The 17041-nt window shown below is 42.6% G+C and overlaps 1 protein-coding gene and 1 long non-coding RNA gene across 9 annotated transcripts in view; one reads left to right on the forward strand and one right to left on the reverse strand.

The window, feature by feature from the left end:
• Positions 1 to 2169: 2169 nt before the first annotated feature.
• Positions 2170 to 6512, reverse strand: LOC125321921. Its single transcript, XR_007201765.1, has 2 exons — positions 6437 to 6512; positions 2170 to 3994 (listed from the first exon to the last, which is right to left on the reverse strand). It is a non-coding gene; the product is annotated as an uncharacterized LOC125321921 (long non-coding RNA).
• Positions 6173 to 17041, forward strand: part of ENOX1 (ecto-NOX disulfide-thiol exchanger 1) — a 359243-nt gene continuing 348374 nt past the window's right edge. For 5 of the 8 annotated variants that reach the window (XM_048295348.1, XM_048295347.1, XM_048295349.1 and 2 more), the window contains exon 1: positions 6177 to 6562. The gene's annotated coding sequence lies outside the window, so the exon portion shown is untranslated. Of the gene's footprint in view, positions 6563 to 17041 lie in introns of all 8 variants that reach the window. The other 3 variants (XM_048295354.1, XM_048295355.1, XM_048295356.1) reach the window with 3 other exon arrangements.

Below are 17041 nucleotides of genomic sequence, written 5' to 3' on the forward strand. Positions count from 1 at the left end.
GGACATAGTAACTTTATCCGTCATTTTCTGCAAAGATGTCACTATGAACAGTTTAAAAAAAATGAAACAACAACAAACCTAACTCCTCCACCCCCTCAAGAACAAAAATCAGGACTAGCCTACTGAAATTGATTCTTGAAGAATGTCTACTTTTGTTTGTTTTGAAAATTACCCGTGGTGGTGTTAAAAAACCAGGTATTTGTCTACAAAATAATCAGGACTTACTGAAGTCAGTATTTTTTGACACTAACATGAGAAAAAATGAGCAAGTCTGTGCTTTGTGTACACCCCCCCACCCCCCCAGCCCCAAGATATTGCCCCAAGATGGGGCAATAATATCTGGATAAGAATTAAGAACAAGGATTATTCCTGCTTTGGGTGATTTCTAAATAAAAATTACAAAATAAGTGGAATAGTGATAAAGTATAGTAGGCATTCAGAAGATCAGCAGCAAAGAGACAGAACAAAGGTCAAAACACAAATCTTCTCTTTTGAAAAATCTCAGAAGCCAGGGGGGTGTGTTCTGACTCAAAAGGCAGAGAGGTATCTTAATTCTCAGACTTTTGATGATGATTTGGCACCTGCCTGTGACTCGTGCCTTGTGGCCATCTCCAGTTTATAAATATTCTTAGCTTTTGCTTCATTAACATGGAAACTGAAACTGCATTTTTGAATTTGTCAGTCTGCTATTTAGCTTGCTTTATCCACACTGTCCCTCTACCTGAGCTTACTGAGCCTATGTAGTGTTGCCTTGTGAACCTTCTTTATATTTTTTCCTGTGGGATTATAAAGACCTCGTTCAGAAGATTTTCCCTTATCTAAGTCAGTGATTATTTTGAGAAGCCCGTTTGAGTTAACTGGAATTTCAGTGGAACTGGCCGCAGGGTGGAAAATCACCTATGTGACCAATGATGTGAGCTTTTGCCCAAATATCCTGCTTCCCACATGTGGTGGTTTTGAATTCTCCTAGATTTAATTTTTCACACTAAGGAGAGGAACACAGTTGTTTTCGTTTTCTGATAGTGATTGGAAGATGAAAACCAAGCTTCAGGGCCAGTGGCAGTTCCCAGGACTGGCAGCGTTAGCTCACGTGCCCGATCATACAGCAGCAATGCAATCCGTTAGCATACGGTACACGGGGAGCTGTCAGGTCTGTAGCAATCCAATTAAGTTACATGGTTTCTAAAGCTAGATGATTTGAGGAAGCTTAAAACAGAGTTAACACTGTGCTAGCTCAATGGCTGTGTCAGTTATCTGGTTGGATGTGCTTGTAGCTCTGCCTGCTGAAGCATGTAGAGGTTTTGTTTCTCCCCTTCTTCCCTAAAGCAAGACCAGGGAGAACACATTTAAGAGTTAATTAGTTCCTAGCTTTATTATTATTTATTGAATGAGAATCCTTATATATATTTGAAAGAGATAGTCATACCACATAGGAAAAATCCCCAACAGAATAAATGGATTGCATGATGCATTTTTCAGGCTTTTGCTGAAACTGAAATATTGAAGTTCATTTATAATAGCTGAAGTGGCATTAATTTGCATGGAGGTCACTATTTGACCTTTGCTGTTGGAAGCCTATGTGGTTCCTGTCAAAATCTTTTCTTTCTAACTTTTAGTTTCAGATATCTGCCTGCATTTCTCTGTGCTGTTCCCATTATCTTTGTATCTGAGATGCGTGACACAGAAAAGGAAAGTGGCTTTGTGGCATAGTTCTCTATTTTTCACAGCCATCTCTCTTTGTGGCAAGTTAATCAAAAGCCCTGTGTGAAGCCCTCTCTGAGCTCAGCCCTCCATCCTTCCCAGGTATTCAAGGACTTGCAGTCAGGTAACCCTATCACATTCTCACTGCAGGTTCCCCACAGGTGTGTGTGCTTCACTTTTTGTCTGGTAATTTGTGTGAGGAGCCATTTTACCTGCTTTGTGAGAAACAGGCAAGATTACAGTACTTCTCAGAACTCGGCTTCTTTTTAGTCAGAGGGATTGTCCACCCACAGAAAAATTATCTAGCTTCCCCTTGGTGAAAAGCCTGAGGAAAGAAAAGAGTCACTCACTGAACACTAATAGCACCCGGCCTTCTTGATCTTACTGAGAAATTAAAATCAATGCTCAGTCCTCCAAAAACACTCTGCTGCCAGCCTTGAGAAGCAAAATCACAGTTGTGACAAAACAGATGATAAAATTAATACTGATTTTATTGGGAACACAATTTCAGCCCAGATACATTGATCTATGAAGTTACCAACTTGATCTCATCTCCAACCTCAAAGCAGGAAGCAGGAGAGCTGGCTGCATCTGTACTGGAGTGAATAGAGTGCACCTTGTTGTGTTTCAGGAAAGGTGAATTGCAAGAACAAAGAAAAATTTACAAAATAAAGCCAAAGATGGAGGAGCAGAGTGGCTGCACACCTGCTTTGGAGACACCCAAGCCCAACCCAGTTCTGCAAAGGTTCCTCAGAATTTAACACTATTAGAGTCAGTAGAATTATTTAGTTTTTATTCCATGTAATGCAGAACACATCTTACTCTTGTATGCTGTATTGGATGCTGATGGAAAATGATCTGTTTGTCTCGACAGTTTAGTTGGCACAAGCATTCCCATCAGCTCATGTCTTGCACAACATTCTGCTAAGTTCAGAGGTTAGCTAAGTCTGGCCTTCTGTGAAGAATAAACCAATATTGGTGCGGATATTGGTGGCTGATTTTTGCAATGGCTTTTGAAGTGTTGAACCATGGACTGCTTCTTGCTCAATTGCTCCATTCCATTTTTGGTATCAAGATATTTATCAATACATGTTGATACATTGCCTCCTAGTATTCTGTTTGCCAGCCAAGAAAGCTGACTCACGGAGACAGACACGTGCACGCCTTCCAGCACAGAAATTACGTTCTCAGAACAAATTCAAGTCTTCTGCTGTGAACTTGAGTACAACATCATATGTAGAAAACAAGGGTTGGAAAAAAAAACCAAAACAAAAATGGCCCATCTGCAGTAACTGGCAAAACTCCCGAGGGAAAGCAAGGAAGAAGAAAAGGAATCAGGAAAATTTTTAAATGCAGTTTTCTCTTTTACTGTGTTTTTAATCCCATTTTCTTGGCTTCTCTTTGTCTTGTTTTGTTGTTGTTTGTTACTAGCCTGCACGTTCTTGAGGCTTTATAATGCTTCATCTTAAGGGGGAACCTGGAGAGCATATTTTCCCTGCTAATGAATAACCTGGATCTTTGTCATCACTGAAGCCAATCAGAGGCGGGAGATTACAGTTGGCAGAGGGCTGAGATTTGCATATTAACAGCGCAGTTATTGGGGAATAGCTGTCTTGCTTTTAGACCAAACTGTGCCCTCCGATTCGCCAGCGCCAGCTGCCAGCCAATGCAGATGAGGGATTCAAAGGTCAGATGGGTCTGTTGTTTTTTTTATTTATTTATTTTTAAAGAGGGAACTGTGCAGTACTAACGATATAAATCAGATAGTGAACCCTGCATGCAGGAAGCCAAGAAAGTGGAGTGAACCTGTTTGGCTCCGGCTCCGTCGCGGCATGGCCACTGTGCCCTCTTGTTGGCTCCGACGAGTCTCCCTGCCTAATGTATCATATTGTGTATATTAATGTTTCAGCTTTACAGTTCTATTTCCATTAGGGGAAGATTGCCCGTGAGCCTCTTAGTGGATAAATAGGAATTTACAGCTTTCAAAAAATCTCTTAAAGCTTGCAGGATCCACAGAAGAAGGAATTACACATGACTATTTTTGAAGCTTTAAAAGGTCCAGAGGGCCTAATTGTGCTCTCAGATATGCCTGTGCAGCTCCGATTGAAGTATTGGGATATAATGCATGCTTATGCGACAGCTAAAATGAGTCCTTTTTTAAATTAAAAAAAATAATCCTTCAGTTATTAAAAAATTAGACTGTTAAGTCTCCAGGGTCAAGCCAGCAACTTCCCAAGAGCTATTCAGGACATAAGAAAGTGAGGTCTTGGCTGGAACTCATCTCTGTACCAACCTGCAAATAAAAAATAAATGCTGAACATGTTAGTGAAATACAGTAAAACAGTAATGCCTTGTTCTGCAGATTTGTGAATCCGGGTTTGTGTACTTGCACTTGTCCAGGCAGTTCTGTGGCAAGGAAGGAGGGGACAACCCTAAATTGCAAAAATGAAATAACTTTATCAAGTGTTTTCATGCTTGAAAACATGACTTGTTGTCAGTTACATTAAACTAGACCAACATTGGCAAAAATATTTTCTTTTACCTCTGTTTTATATCAACCAAGGCTTATGCAACAGTCAAGAGGAATGTGGTTAAACCTTGTTGTGTTGTTATCTGTGAGTGTTTCTAAGTACAATTGCATTCAGTGTTAGGAGATGGAGATGAAGAAGCAAATTTAACACAGCCAAAGGCAATACACTTCAGAAATATATTCAGACCCTGAAGTTTGTGTGGGTTTTTTTAACTAATCCTTGATTTTTCAAGCTAGTTTACACTACAGGTGAAATACAAGTTGTGCATGAATTTCCCCACAGGATTTCTGAGTGCTTTTCAAAAGGTGTTTGCTTAGGGGTGAACAGGCTTAGGGCCTGAGTTTTAAAAGACTGGAAAGGTGTGTTTTGCTGTAAATAACTTAGAAGAGGACTCCCAAGCTATAATTACATCTTAATTTCATTAGGGCTACATTTAGCAGAAATTGTTCCAGCAACTTTTTCTTTATTCAGCTATCTACCACTAGCAAGCAAAGCAAGAACCAGTCAGGAGATGAGTAATCCACATCTGCATGGCTGGATCAAGAGCAGCTCCTGCTCCTTACCTAAATCAGTGCATTAGTTTCCTTATTTTTGTCCTCCATGTGTGTCCTTGTGTTGCTTGGTATAATATGTGTCAATATTATTTGTTGTCACTTCTCAAACTAAAGCTGTGACACTAACCCTGCCAGCCAAGGGATAAAAAACTACACACAGAGGCAACACAAGCCAGTATTGTTTAAATCAGATGAGCCCAGTGGTGTGGAAATTGCTTCTGTTGCATAAGTGTGCTCACTGGTAGACCCAAACTGATGGGCGGGTAAGCATACCTAATTAGCCCAACACCTGTGGATGTAATTCCATACTGCTTTGGTGAAAGAAGTACTGTAGAAAATAACAGGCAGGAGATTTTTCTATCAGATTTTCTTCCTACCACTAGAAATCATAGCTGCCGTGTGCAGTATTTAATACCTGATGTTAGTTGCCACCTTTCAGCCACAGCCACTTTTCACTTACCAACTAATCGTCACCTAGAAGTGTGCTGAAACACATTATAAATGGGCATACCAAGGCTTTCTCCGGCACTAAATCACAACCATCTCTACAGAGGAAAGGGACTGCTTACAGCAGCCCTGCATGATAATTCAGGCCAGGAAAGAAGCAGGATTTTCCCTTTCAAATAGCAGGAAAAGTTCAGATTAGCCAGCACCGTCCTTGGGAGCAGAGATGCAGCTGCAAAAGCCTTCCTTAACTCTGCTCAGACGAGGCATTCAGCGGCTTCTCTGGGAGCAGCGCTTGGCTCTGGGGAAGCACTTGTTGCTGCCAGCACCCCTGGGCCCAGCACCTTGTCTTGGGAAGAGCTGTCCTCGGCCACCTGCCCCATGGCTTCCCGGATGAAAGGTGAGGTCAGGTGCTCTTGCCATACTTGAGAGTTGTCTCCTGCCCGGCAGATGAATAAGCAAGAAAACCAAACCCTCTAGGTAAGGGTGTTCTCTAAAAGGTGCTGGTTTGAAGCCACGGCTAAAGGGTAGGTGGAAGCCTTTGCAGACAAGACATACAACTACTCCTCACGGGAGGATTCCCAAAGAAAGCAGCGATCCCGTCGGATGGGGTGCAGCTTCTCAAGCTGCCCAGGGTGCTGTGCGTGGCACGGGGGCGTTTGAGGTGGGGGAGGCCTCGGGGAAAACTTGCGGCAGGATGCTCAGCTCGGGGTGCCTGGAGCCCGCACCCCTCCCCGCCGCCGGCCCCCGCGGCTCCGCAGGGCCCGCTCCCCGCCGCCCACCCGCCGCCGGTTCCCCGCCCCTCCGGCGGAGCGGGCTGCGCTCCCCGCGGCTGCGGCGGGGCTTCACCCCGCTTCGTGCGGCCCCAGCGCCCGCCCCAGGGGCCGCGCCCGGCACCTCCTCGGCGGGGCTGCTGTCCCCGGGACGCCGTGACGGCTGTGCGCTCCCCGCCCTTCTCACCGCCCCTCTCCCCTTTCCTCCTCCTCCTCTTCCTCCTCCTCCTTCGGGAGCCTTGCCTCCCCTGCACACCTGCCTTGCCATTTGTCGGCGGCTTTGCTAGGAGGGAAGAATTTTCCCTCGGTCCCTTACAGCATCCCTCCCCGGCACACACACACACACACACACACACATACACGCACGCTCACACAGCCGGACGGGCAGAGGCACCGCGCTGCCCGTGCCTCGCTGGCCGCCGCCTCTCCGCACCTCGGCCCCGCGCTCCTCGCCGCCGCGGGGCGTCCTCCGCCTGCTGCAGCGCCGCCGGGCCCGGCAGCCGCCGAAGGGGGGCGGCGGCGGCGGCTCCCGCTGCTCCGCGGCCCCGCACCGGCAGCGGTAGGTACGGCGGTCCCGCGGCGGCAGCCCGCCCCGGGCGGCTCCTGGCGCTGCAGAGGGACGGGGAAGGAGGGAGGGGAGGGCGGCGGGAGCAGGGCGAGACGCGCTGCCCCAGCCCCGCCTGCGGCGCCCGCCTCGCTCGGCTCCGGCTCCTGCTCCGGCTGCGCTCCCGCGGGGCCGCGCGCCGCCCCCGCCGCTGCCCGGCGCCCCCCGGGCACTGGCTCTTCCCAGTGAGTCAGAAAGTTTGCTCTCCTTGGCGCCCGGTGTTTGTTGTCGTTTGGGGTCCGCCTGTTTCGGCTGGGCTTTTATTTTCCCATTCCTGCTAGCGGGCAATTTATTTATTTATTTTTCTTTTCTTCCTTTTTTTTTTTTTTTTTTTTTTAATTGCAGTCGCTGCTGCAGCGCGGGTAGAACGGGTCTCCAGCGTCCGGCGCTGCCCCCGCCGCACCGGGCAGCTTCCCCCGGGGCACACGCGTAGGCAGGCGGGCAGCGCAGCCAGGGTAGCCGGAGCCGGGGTCCCTCCCGCTCCCTCTCCTTCCCTCTAAGAGCTGGGTGGATGCGGCTGCGAGGTCGCCGGTAGCCCCCCTGCAGCTGGCAGAACAGTTTTTGGTGGCAGCTCGGGAGGAGACTGTCCCATCCCTCTCCTGTTTCTCCTCGTTCCCTGAGAGAGTGTTTTAAAACAGGTTTCAGTGAAGCTATAGGTGACAGGATCCCGGTGTTACCGAGACCTGAACTCCGTTTTGTAACTAGCAGTGTTACTGTAGCAGGTTATCAGCTGGGGAACAGCCGTATTCGACCCTGGTGAGGAGAGGGATTGGTTGTGGGTCGTGTCTGTCTTCCTCTGCTCTCATCTAATCGCTGGAAGTAGCTTGCCTGTTGTTTGGGGTAGAGGAAGCTCGCTTGCACTTTACTCTTTTGTTCTTTAATTCTCAATGTGGTTTGGTGGGGGCTCCTAGTGTCTGATAGGAAACTATCAGAAACTATAGAGGTTGAATAAATCCATCTCTGGGCAGGAAGGACAAGAAGCTTTCAGGTCCTTCCCATGAAGTGTGTATTTTTTGTGTTGTGTGTTGCTACTTCTTTTTTTCTTATCACTGGGAGTTCTGCTGTAACGTGTAAAAAGCTTTGATGTTTTTCTGCAATGAACCTCATTCATTTTTTTTCTCAAATTTAAAATGGAATGATAAAATGCATGGGCATTATTAAGTAAGTTGAAAGGACTTTGAAATAGTGCATGTTGTGCATGGTGTGAAATTGTAGCTATACATAAAAGAGTAATAACTACTCTGCAGGTTTTATTTAAAACCTTCTTCTCTATGACTTTGTGCTGAACTCTCTTCATCTGTCTCTCAGCTTTTAAGTATGATTGTTTTTTGCATTTGAGGTCTCCTGTCATGTTGTGGGAATGCATTGATAGGCACCCACATTTACCTGGTTCTCATAATCTTTTATTATCTCATTTTACAAAGACTTGCCACGGTCAAAATTATGTGAAATTTTCTATTTTGGCTTTCAATTTTAGATTGCTTTTCCTGGTGCTTTTATTTATTTTTCTATTTGATAATTTATTTATTTATGTTACAACCAAAGAGGGAGGGTGAGAATAGGGAATTGTCTCTCTTTTATCTGTCCAAATGTACAAGAAAAGAAAAATAAAAAGATTGTGTAAAGAAATTAAAGCACTGAAACAACCTAGATCTGATTCCAAGAACAAAAATTACGGTGGCATGTGTGCTTGCCCGCACCAGGCATTCTGCAGCATGTGATATTTACAGAACTTGCAGTGTACAGTAGCTCTCCAGTAGTAAGAGAACACTTTGTATCCTTGGAAGTGAGAGAGTCTTTGACAAGTCAGCAAAACTATAGACACAGTCAAGGAACGCTGATACACGTGTGAGCGTGTGCATATATAAATATCACCAGATTGTTTGAGTTCATTTTTCCTCAGTATAATTTGTCTTCCTCAGCCTGGAATAGATACATACTTTCCCCTGAATTTTGAGGCATTTTTTACTGCTCTTCTCTGTGTGGATATGTTTTAATGTTAGTCTTAATCTTGCTGTAAAATACAAAATAATCTGGTAATAGATTTGGAAGACTTTATTGCCAGGCAAACCAGGCAGTAGATCATGAAATCAGACAATAGTATTTTGTTTCCTAGCAACCCCCTACTGCAAACAGAAAACAAAACGATGGTGGATGCTTCCACATCATGATAGCTATATCCTCAAGTAGTAGATACTGGAGTACTAATTATGCAGGGAGATTCAGTCCTATTTGTTTCAGCTGCTTTGTTAATATTTTCCTTTTGTGAGAAAGAGATTTGCTGGGGTAAATGCAGTTAAATGGTTAAAATTTCAGCCTGCTCTCTTAATAACGATGTCTGTTAGAATGAACGGGGCACAAAATTAAGTAGAATTTTTGCCAATTAGAATGATTTGGAGTTGTCTGTTCTTATTGCAGGACTGTTTCTAAATCGGTGCTATTACAGACCCTTGAAAATCAGATATATCATCTCCTGTATGCAACATTCAATATTGTTTTGGATTTTGTGTTGTTAGTCATACTTTAGCTTTGTGTTTTAAAACTATGTTTATTAGAATGTATTGGGAAAAAAATCCTTTGTGGCTCCCAGGAATGGAAAGTAAAATCCTAAGTGCCTCTTTGCTGTGTTTACGTTCTTGGCACCCAGTTCAGCCTTTCCAAGGAGTTAGTGCTATCACCGTGCAGCAGGGTTGGGTCCTAAGCCATCATCCTTCTAAAAGTGCTTTTGATAATGCAGTAATTCCCTTAGTTAAAGTGCCTGAGCACTGAAATGGCATCTCGACCCTGGATCAATCTGGGATGCACTTTGTGCACTGCCATCTATCTGAAAAAATCCATTAGTGCAAGCTGGAGATGTGACCTGGGATGGATGCAGGTGTTAGTGCTTTGGAAGCTGCTGGAGATGCTGAGCTGCCATAGGAAAAGGAGGGTGAGCAGGCACAGATGTATAGTTGTATGTAGTAGATATGTACAATGCAGCAGAGAAGTTTCTATGCTTTTGTCTCTCTTTTATAGGAGAAAATGGCAAAAAGTTTTTTGCAGAGTTTTACCTACAGGTGTTCACTATCCAGCAGTATTTACAGACATCACACAGTAAATTGAAACAGAGGTGGTTTTCCTATTGGTTGCATCGGTGAGTCTGTGAAAGTGAAAATATTATTCCAGTCTGGGAAACTGTAAAATCACATGAAAAATTTGCTGTGGGGAAGACAGCAAACTTAGTCATGTATGCATTATTAAACAACAGGATTCGCACTAGGCATGGGAGGGGTGTTCTCTGAATGACTTAGGGGTTCACAGCATTATTTAAGAGATCCCATACACAGTCACAGAACTTATTTATATTGCCTGTAGGTATTTTCCTGGTTCATCTCAAGTACTGAGGTACAAAAGGGTTACAACGCCTTCTACTTGAATAAAAAGGGTTGAAGTGGAATGGTCAGAGAATATTATAATTCTGATAAATACCTATGAGTAGCTACCTTCTTGTCTATATTTGAAATCGCACATTTTAGTGCCATAGCATGTGTGGATGGTTTAGTTTAGAACATGTTAATTGAATTTTGGAAGTCTTTATGGATTGAGAGGAAGTAGTCATTTTCCAATTTTTCTTCTCCATTTCTTTCTCAGATGGCACTACTCCCAAAACTTGAATCTTACAATTAGGTAGTCCACAGATGAAGCCTGATATGGCTGCCTAATAGCAGTCCTTACTTCACCTCTGCCTGTGTTTGCCAGGCAGCAGAATGAGAGAAGGCAAAGAAAACTAAAAGTACAAACAAAAATCAAGGGGGAAGAAGGTCACGAAGTGTTCTGTGTATAAACAGAGGAAGTCATTTGGAAGTGATTTTAAATATTCTCCACGAAACTCCTTTTATGCCAACTGCATTTGTTGCTGGTGATGAATATAAAGCTTACATCTGCTGTAATGTGGGTTAACCACTGATTGAGATAGCCAACCCATGGCTCGAACCAAAGACTAGTACTTTCCTCTCCCTTCTCCCCACTAAAGTTCATCTTAAGTGGAACAGTGAGTTATGTCCGTTCCACTTAAAGGTGTTTAGGAGATAGGAATTAAGAAATGGACAGCTTTGTTCTTTCTCTCTAACTGTGCAGTGATGGTCGTGGCTAATGAGCTGCCAGGGAATGGGCTGCATATCTTGCTGAGATACACAAGCCCTTCCAAATTTTTCACAAGGCTTGCTTTTATTATTATTTTTCAAAGCGGGTACTGAAGTAATGAGAATATAGAGTTACTTACTGCATGTTTAAACCTATAGGCTTAATGATTACTGTACTGAGGGGTATTTACTTAGATATTTATTTCTTGTTTTTCTTTTAAGAAAGGAATGAAAGCACGATGCCAGTTTTGGACTCTCTTGAAGCTTTGTTTTTAAAATCCTGTTACCTTAAATCCTTGAGCTGTCAATTCTTGCCAAATACAGAAAGTAAAGCATCCAAGTGATTACAGAAACTGAGGATTTGGTTCAGCAGAGCACTGACTTGCACACCCAACTTTTTTTTAAGTGTGTGCTGAAGCTCATCTCTGCTTGCTGAGATCAGCTGGATTTAAGAAAGTGGTGAAAGTTAGGCGTGTAATTAAATGCTTTGTTGAATAGGGCAAAACCTATAACCTTTTAAACTAATGCCTTTTCTTTGGAGTAAACAGAACTTCAGGACAATTCTTCTAGGATATTAGAGTGAAGGGAATAAGTAGGGGAAAAGGCAAGTTCTTGGGGCAAGGGGTATCAAATCAGGAACTTACTGATGGGTGATAGTGATGCTGGAAGGGATTGAGAATTAATACATGAGTCTGGAATGGGATTTGATTACAGAACAGCATGGTTTGTGCTTGAGCTATCAAGAAAAAGGTACCATTTTAGTGAACAAAGAGGTGGGATTCCCTTTTCATAAAACTCTGTCATGAACATGTGAAAACTCTGAATGTCATCTTAACAGAACGTATTGACAATTTGAGTGAAGCTCAAAGAAGAGCAACAAAATACTCAGGGGTCTGGAGGAAGTAGCTTGAAGGGAAATATTCAAAAATGGACATCTCTAGTCTGGGACCGAATATGGAGAGATGGGTTAATTACATGTCTGTATTTGAAATGTATTTTAGTCAAAGCAGTCAGATTTTTTTCCTGACTTATGTGAGAGAATACCTAGAACTAAATGGAGAAATTGAAGAAATAAAAGTTTAAGATGAATTCTGGGCCAAAACTCAGTAACAGAAAAATGTATTGTGGCCTGTATTAGTTCGGGTGTAGTGTAAGCCCCCCATGACTCTTCAGATGCTTAAAATAAGAGCAGGCAGATTGTTGGCAGATGTACTGGAGAAGGCAATCCTGTGTTTTCCTGCATTTTCAAGGAGATGAAGTACAAGATCTAACAGCCCCTTTTCATGCTTCTGTTTTGTTCTAGTTTCAGCTGACGGTTACAGGAGGTCAGATCCCGGGCTAGCCAACCTTGACTTGGTTTTCAGTGCTGAGACAGTTGGGTTTTGTGCTTTTATAATGCAGGATTCAGAACAGAGTCATCATATGGGCTCAGGATGAGTCAGTGATGGCATGAGGGATGTACAAGAATTAGCTACAGTAGGTTTTTTTAGTAAACAGCTATGGGTTATTAATTTGTTTGGTTTCCCTTTTGAGAATGATGAGCATCTCAGGTGGTGTAGAGGGCACAGAGGTGACAAATTCCTCTTTCTTGACAGTTTCTGCAGCATTTTGTTTTATCATCTGAGGGCACTTACTGCCATCAGGTGCAATGATGGGTTGCAGGTACTACTTCCTTCCTGTCCCCCCCACCACCATCCCCTGATCTCAGCACAGCTGTCTCCTGTGATCTGGCTAGTCAGTGTGCACTGCTAGTCCTGATGACCACTGCCACCAGTGGTGTGTTTTCTGGAAGAGACTGATAAAGGGGGAGAGACATAGGGATGATCTTTCCAAGGGTGCATTGCTTTAAATTTCTCCATCATCCATGTAAACTGGGAGAAGACTTAGCCAGGGAATGTTCAGGTTCAAGGTATAATGACAGCTTTCTAGTGGAACCTTTTCCTGGAATGAAGTTAATACACTGGTTTATTGCAATTCATGTTGCTCGAACAAGCATTCAGAAAGAAAAAAATGTTGTGCAGACTGATATCGTCAGGGAACGTTTTCCAACAGCCATGCCAATTGCAGAGGAGGAGGTGGATTTCCCTCTGCTGTGCTTATGGATACCTGACAGCCAACTGTTTAAACAAGACCTATTTTGGTAACCATAAGGTAAAAACCATAAAGGGATTCAGAATAATCCTTCTTTGCATGTTAATGATTAAAACAGTACTCCCATTGGAGTACCACATATGGGGGAAGGCTGATCTGGGGTAGAGCTGGTTGCTGAGACTGACCTTTGGTTTAAGTACTTGATGGTGCAAGAAAGGAGTGTTTTGAAGTAATGGAAGACAGGTTTAGGTCTTCTGTGTGCAGTATAACTTGGAAAAAACTGTCTGTTCAAAACCAGTACACCCCCTTTACACTGCAGGTGTATTTGCCCATATACAAATCCTCTGAGAGGTAAGCCAGGTTCAGTCCTTGCTGGTGCTTGTCTCTGGGAGTTGGTGGATATGTTGGTGATGGAGGCCTGAAAGAGGTTGAATGAAACTGAAGGAAGTTTAGGTTTTTAGGCAGAACATAAGGATTAAGACTGAGGTTGATTGCCAATGCATTGCTTCTGCAAGAGGGTCAGTTTTTTGAGGGATGGATAATTTGGTAGATGGATAAGTCAAGTAAATTGAACCAATACAATTGAGTGGATCAAGCTTGGTAGGTGCTAGTAATTAAATTGTGTAGATTGGTTTACTTAGAATTACTTGTGTATGTTAATAGCACTCTTCTGTGTAAGATGTCTAAGATCAGGTTTGTTGGATGGGATGGTTTAGACTGAAATGTACCAGATAAATGTAGAATTATTATCTCCCCTTTGCAGGGATAAGCTAGCTCAACAGTAATCTTAATTACAACTTGTTTCTGTTAATAGATCTTTATTTTTAGAGTTAATTTAAATGAGGCTTTAAAGTGCTTTTATACAGGTACTTTTAACATAGTGTTACCATTTAGGATGTGGGGCTTTGTATAGTAGATCTTAACAATACATGTGGAGGAACAGTTCCTCCATATCCAGAGAGGATAATACACAACTATTCTGGTATGGCAGGTTGTCTCTGTGTAGGTTTTAAAGGGACCTGTGCCTTACACACAGTGTAAAATGCTTCAGGACATAACAGCTCTGCCTGGGGTAGAATACAGTGAGGATTTGATAGTATTTTTAACAATTCTGTTTAGATGTATTCATTCCTTTAAGGAAGCATTTTGTCAGGGAAGCAAAGAAGAAATGAAATAGGAGCTGATAAAGGCGTAGGGTGAACTTGGAGAGGTGGATTGCAATAACCAGAATGAGAGCATGTTCTTAGAATGAGCTCTGGTACTTCTGCCATTATAAGAGGTATTTCAGCAATGACAAATAAGTTTGTTTCATCTGAAAGGAGCAGATTGCTTCCTAATATTTTGCTGGTCTGACATTCTGTGAAATTGTGTTATATCCTAATTCAGTGGCTGCACTGTATATAGAATAAGAGCTTGCTATTTTCTACCAAGTGAAGCATTCCCTCTTATTCTGCAATGGTAGAGGTATTTTGGTGTTAGAAATCCATGGATTAATCTCTTCTGATGACTTCTGATAGATGTTGGCATGATTTAGAAGAGAGAGTTGCATTTTCTGAATAAGCGATCTGCTTAGTTTGGAGTTTTTCTCGGAGGTGGGACCCTTGCTTAGCAGTGAAATCTGCTGAGATCACAGCACAGGGTGATATGGTTACAGACACATCAGAGAGTGTGGCTGTGGTCCTCTGCTGGCAGATACAGATGTGAGCAGGCACTCTGTGGATTTACTAGCTCTAAATGGGTGGTCTGTTCATGTGCCCTCATGCCTCCCATGCCCATGCCCATCTGGCTTTTGCTGTCTTCAGGGAGAGCATAAGTGAACGTAGTGGTGACAGACTGTTCCATGAGACAGCTGAAGATTTATAGATCCTGGAGGGTACATTTGATTTAGATTCTTCTGTATGTTGTCTTTCCGTTAGTTTGGCTAAAATGAGCATCTCTTTTGTTAATTTCATTTTAGCAAATGAAGGCACCCTTGGCCTTTTTTGGATTCAAGTTTATTCATATCTTCAGAGTAAGAGGAAATACCATTTGTTCTGATGAATCATTTTCTGCAGTGTAATCTCCCATTTCATATGAACCAGATAGCCATTACCATTTTATTTTGTTGACAGCCTGTGAGAGAACATGCCATTTCAGTTCCTAGAGGGACCTGGGCAAAATTTGAGCAAGAGCCTCTGTATGCTGTTGCCAATCTACTTAGCTACCCAGTTTCTTGCCAATTCTGTAAGCTTAACACTGTTACATAAAGACATGTGAAACCAGGTATGGTGTGTATGTCATTAGCTGGGTTTTTTAGTTTTATTTTTCATGGTAAGTTTGCTTAAGTTCTGTATCGTTTTACAGAACATATGTAATGTGTAGTTGGTATGGTTTTCTTTACAAAAGGGAGGACGGCTGTAAAGTCACCCTACGAAGGAAACTATTAACATTTTTTTAAGTAAAAGAAGATGGGAAATTGGAATTTCTTTTTCAGTTTCTTGGAAAATACTAAGGGAGATTATATAACTGCATAAAGTCTCTGGAGAAAAGGAAAAAGAAGGCTTGCTGATAATGAAAGAACCGAGTAGCTGCTTAATGTAATCCACTCGTCATGGAAAGTGATGAGAAGGGAGACCAGTGCAGTCAGACCAGGCTTCATTTGTTCAAATCTGGAAGAAGGCAGCACATCTGATGGGCAAGTCTGTATAAGGCCAGCTTGCTGGTCTGATACCTATGTTTACCTTTTCCACATTAACAAAGTCGATTCTGTTCAGTGCTATATACTACAAATAAAATAGAAATGATAAAAGTAATAATTTTCAGGCTTATCTTGCCCAAGAATGGAGGGAGTAGTTTGAAGTGAGTCAGCCAACTCACTGTAATCAAACAAGTCTTCTATACCTCAAGTGTAAATGCTGCATGAGTAGCTAGGCAGAAAGGATTAGTGGTCATCTTGAAATGATGAAGAAAATCAGTTTCTTTTGATTCTCCAGTGTCAGACAGGCTACCCGATGAAACTGAATATTGAATTGAAAGCAGAAGGTTGAATTTGATAATCCTGAAGATGAGATCTCCTGTGTCGTTGAAGTACAACTTCAACCTTGATAGCTTCAAGCTGGATACAACCCTTGCATCACTGAAGTACAGTTGTGATGATCACTGAAGTCACTGTTCTAGGTTTCAGTGGCTCTTCAATGTCATTTTGTTGTAGAGGAATCATTGTGTTATTGAGAGGACAAAGAGCAATAGCCACTCATGTGTTAAACACTAGGAAAATGAAGACTTCAGAGTTGGTGAGAAACTTCATTTCATGCTAATACAAAATGAACAATATAAAGTGAGCTGTAAGCCTGTATGTACTGCCCTTTCAAAGACATTTAAATTCGCTAGTTCACTGTTAAACCGATGAAGGAAAAGGGCAATGCAAAACTAAAACCACAAACCAAAATGAAACAGCACTTCTGTTAATGCAAGGTGTTTAGTGAATGTGAAGAGTGTTCAGAGACTGGCTAGAAGCATCCGTGAAAGGCAAAATGCAGAGCTTTGTAGCGCTCCCAGCCGTGTCTCTAAGGGATGCCACGGCATGGCTGTACAACAAGGAGGCATTCTGTAAGTGCCTGAGGAGCAAGCGTAGTAGTGGCAGAAACAAATTGAAATGAGAACTTCTGAGGTAAGTTTGTCCTGATGCTGAGTTCACCTTGGTGAGAGAGAACTGTGTGTTTAGCAGTTGGCTGGAAACAAAAAAGAGTAGTTATGCCTCCTTCCTTCAGTTACTCATGGACATCATCTGAGGAAGATCTTATTTTCACTTTTGCCTCTACTCTGTGGTCCTCAATAATGCAGCTTCATTTAAACAGAAGTCGAATGTGACTTCTGTAAAGAATTTTTATACTGCATTGTATAATTCTTTTATATTTTTATATAAATATAAAAATTCCCCAGAGACTCCCCAGAGAAGTGGAAATATTAGGAAGGCAAGTAATGATGGTTTTGGAAGGATTTCCAGCAGAAACAGCCTGATGATGCTCCAGTTCAGATGGAAACTTCCTTCATCTAACTTACAAATAACTGACATCAGATATTTGAGAAAAATTATTGAAGGAGGTCTCAGTAGCTATAAAAACTGAATTGCAAGATTAATGTTTTATGTGAAGATGGAGAACTGGAAGAAATCTGACCTGCAAGGAAAAAGGTCTACAATGCCCAGAGTGAGTAGAGTAAAAGTAATAGGCTGAATATGTTG

The sequence above is a fragment of the Corvus hawaiiensis genome, chromosome 2, assembly GCF_020740725.1.
Source record: "Corvus hawaiiensis isolate bCorHaw1 chromosome 2, bCorHaw1.pri.cur, whole genome shotgun sequence".
NCBI lineage: Eukaryota > Metazoa > Chordata > Aves > Passeriformes > Corvidae > Corvus > Corvus hawaiiensis.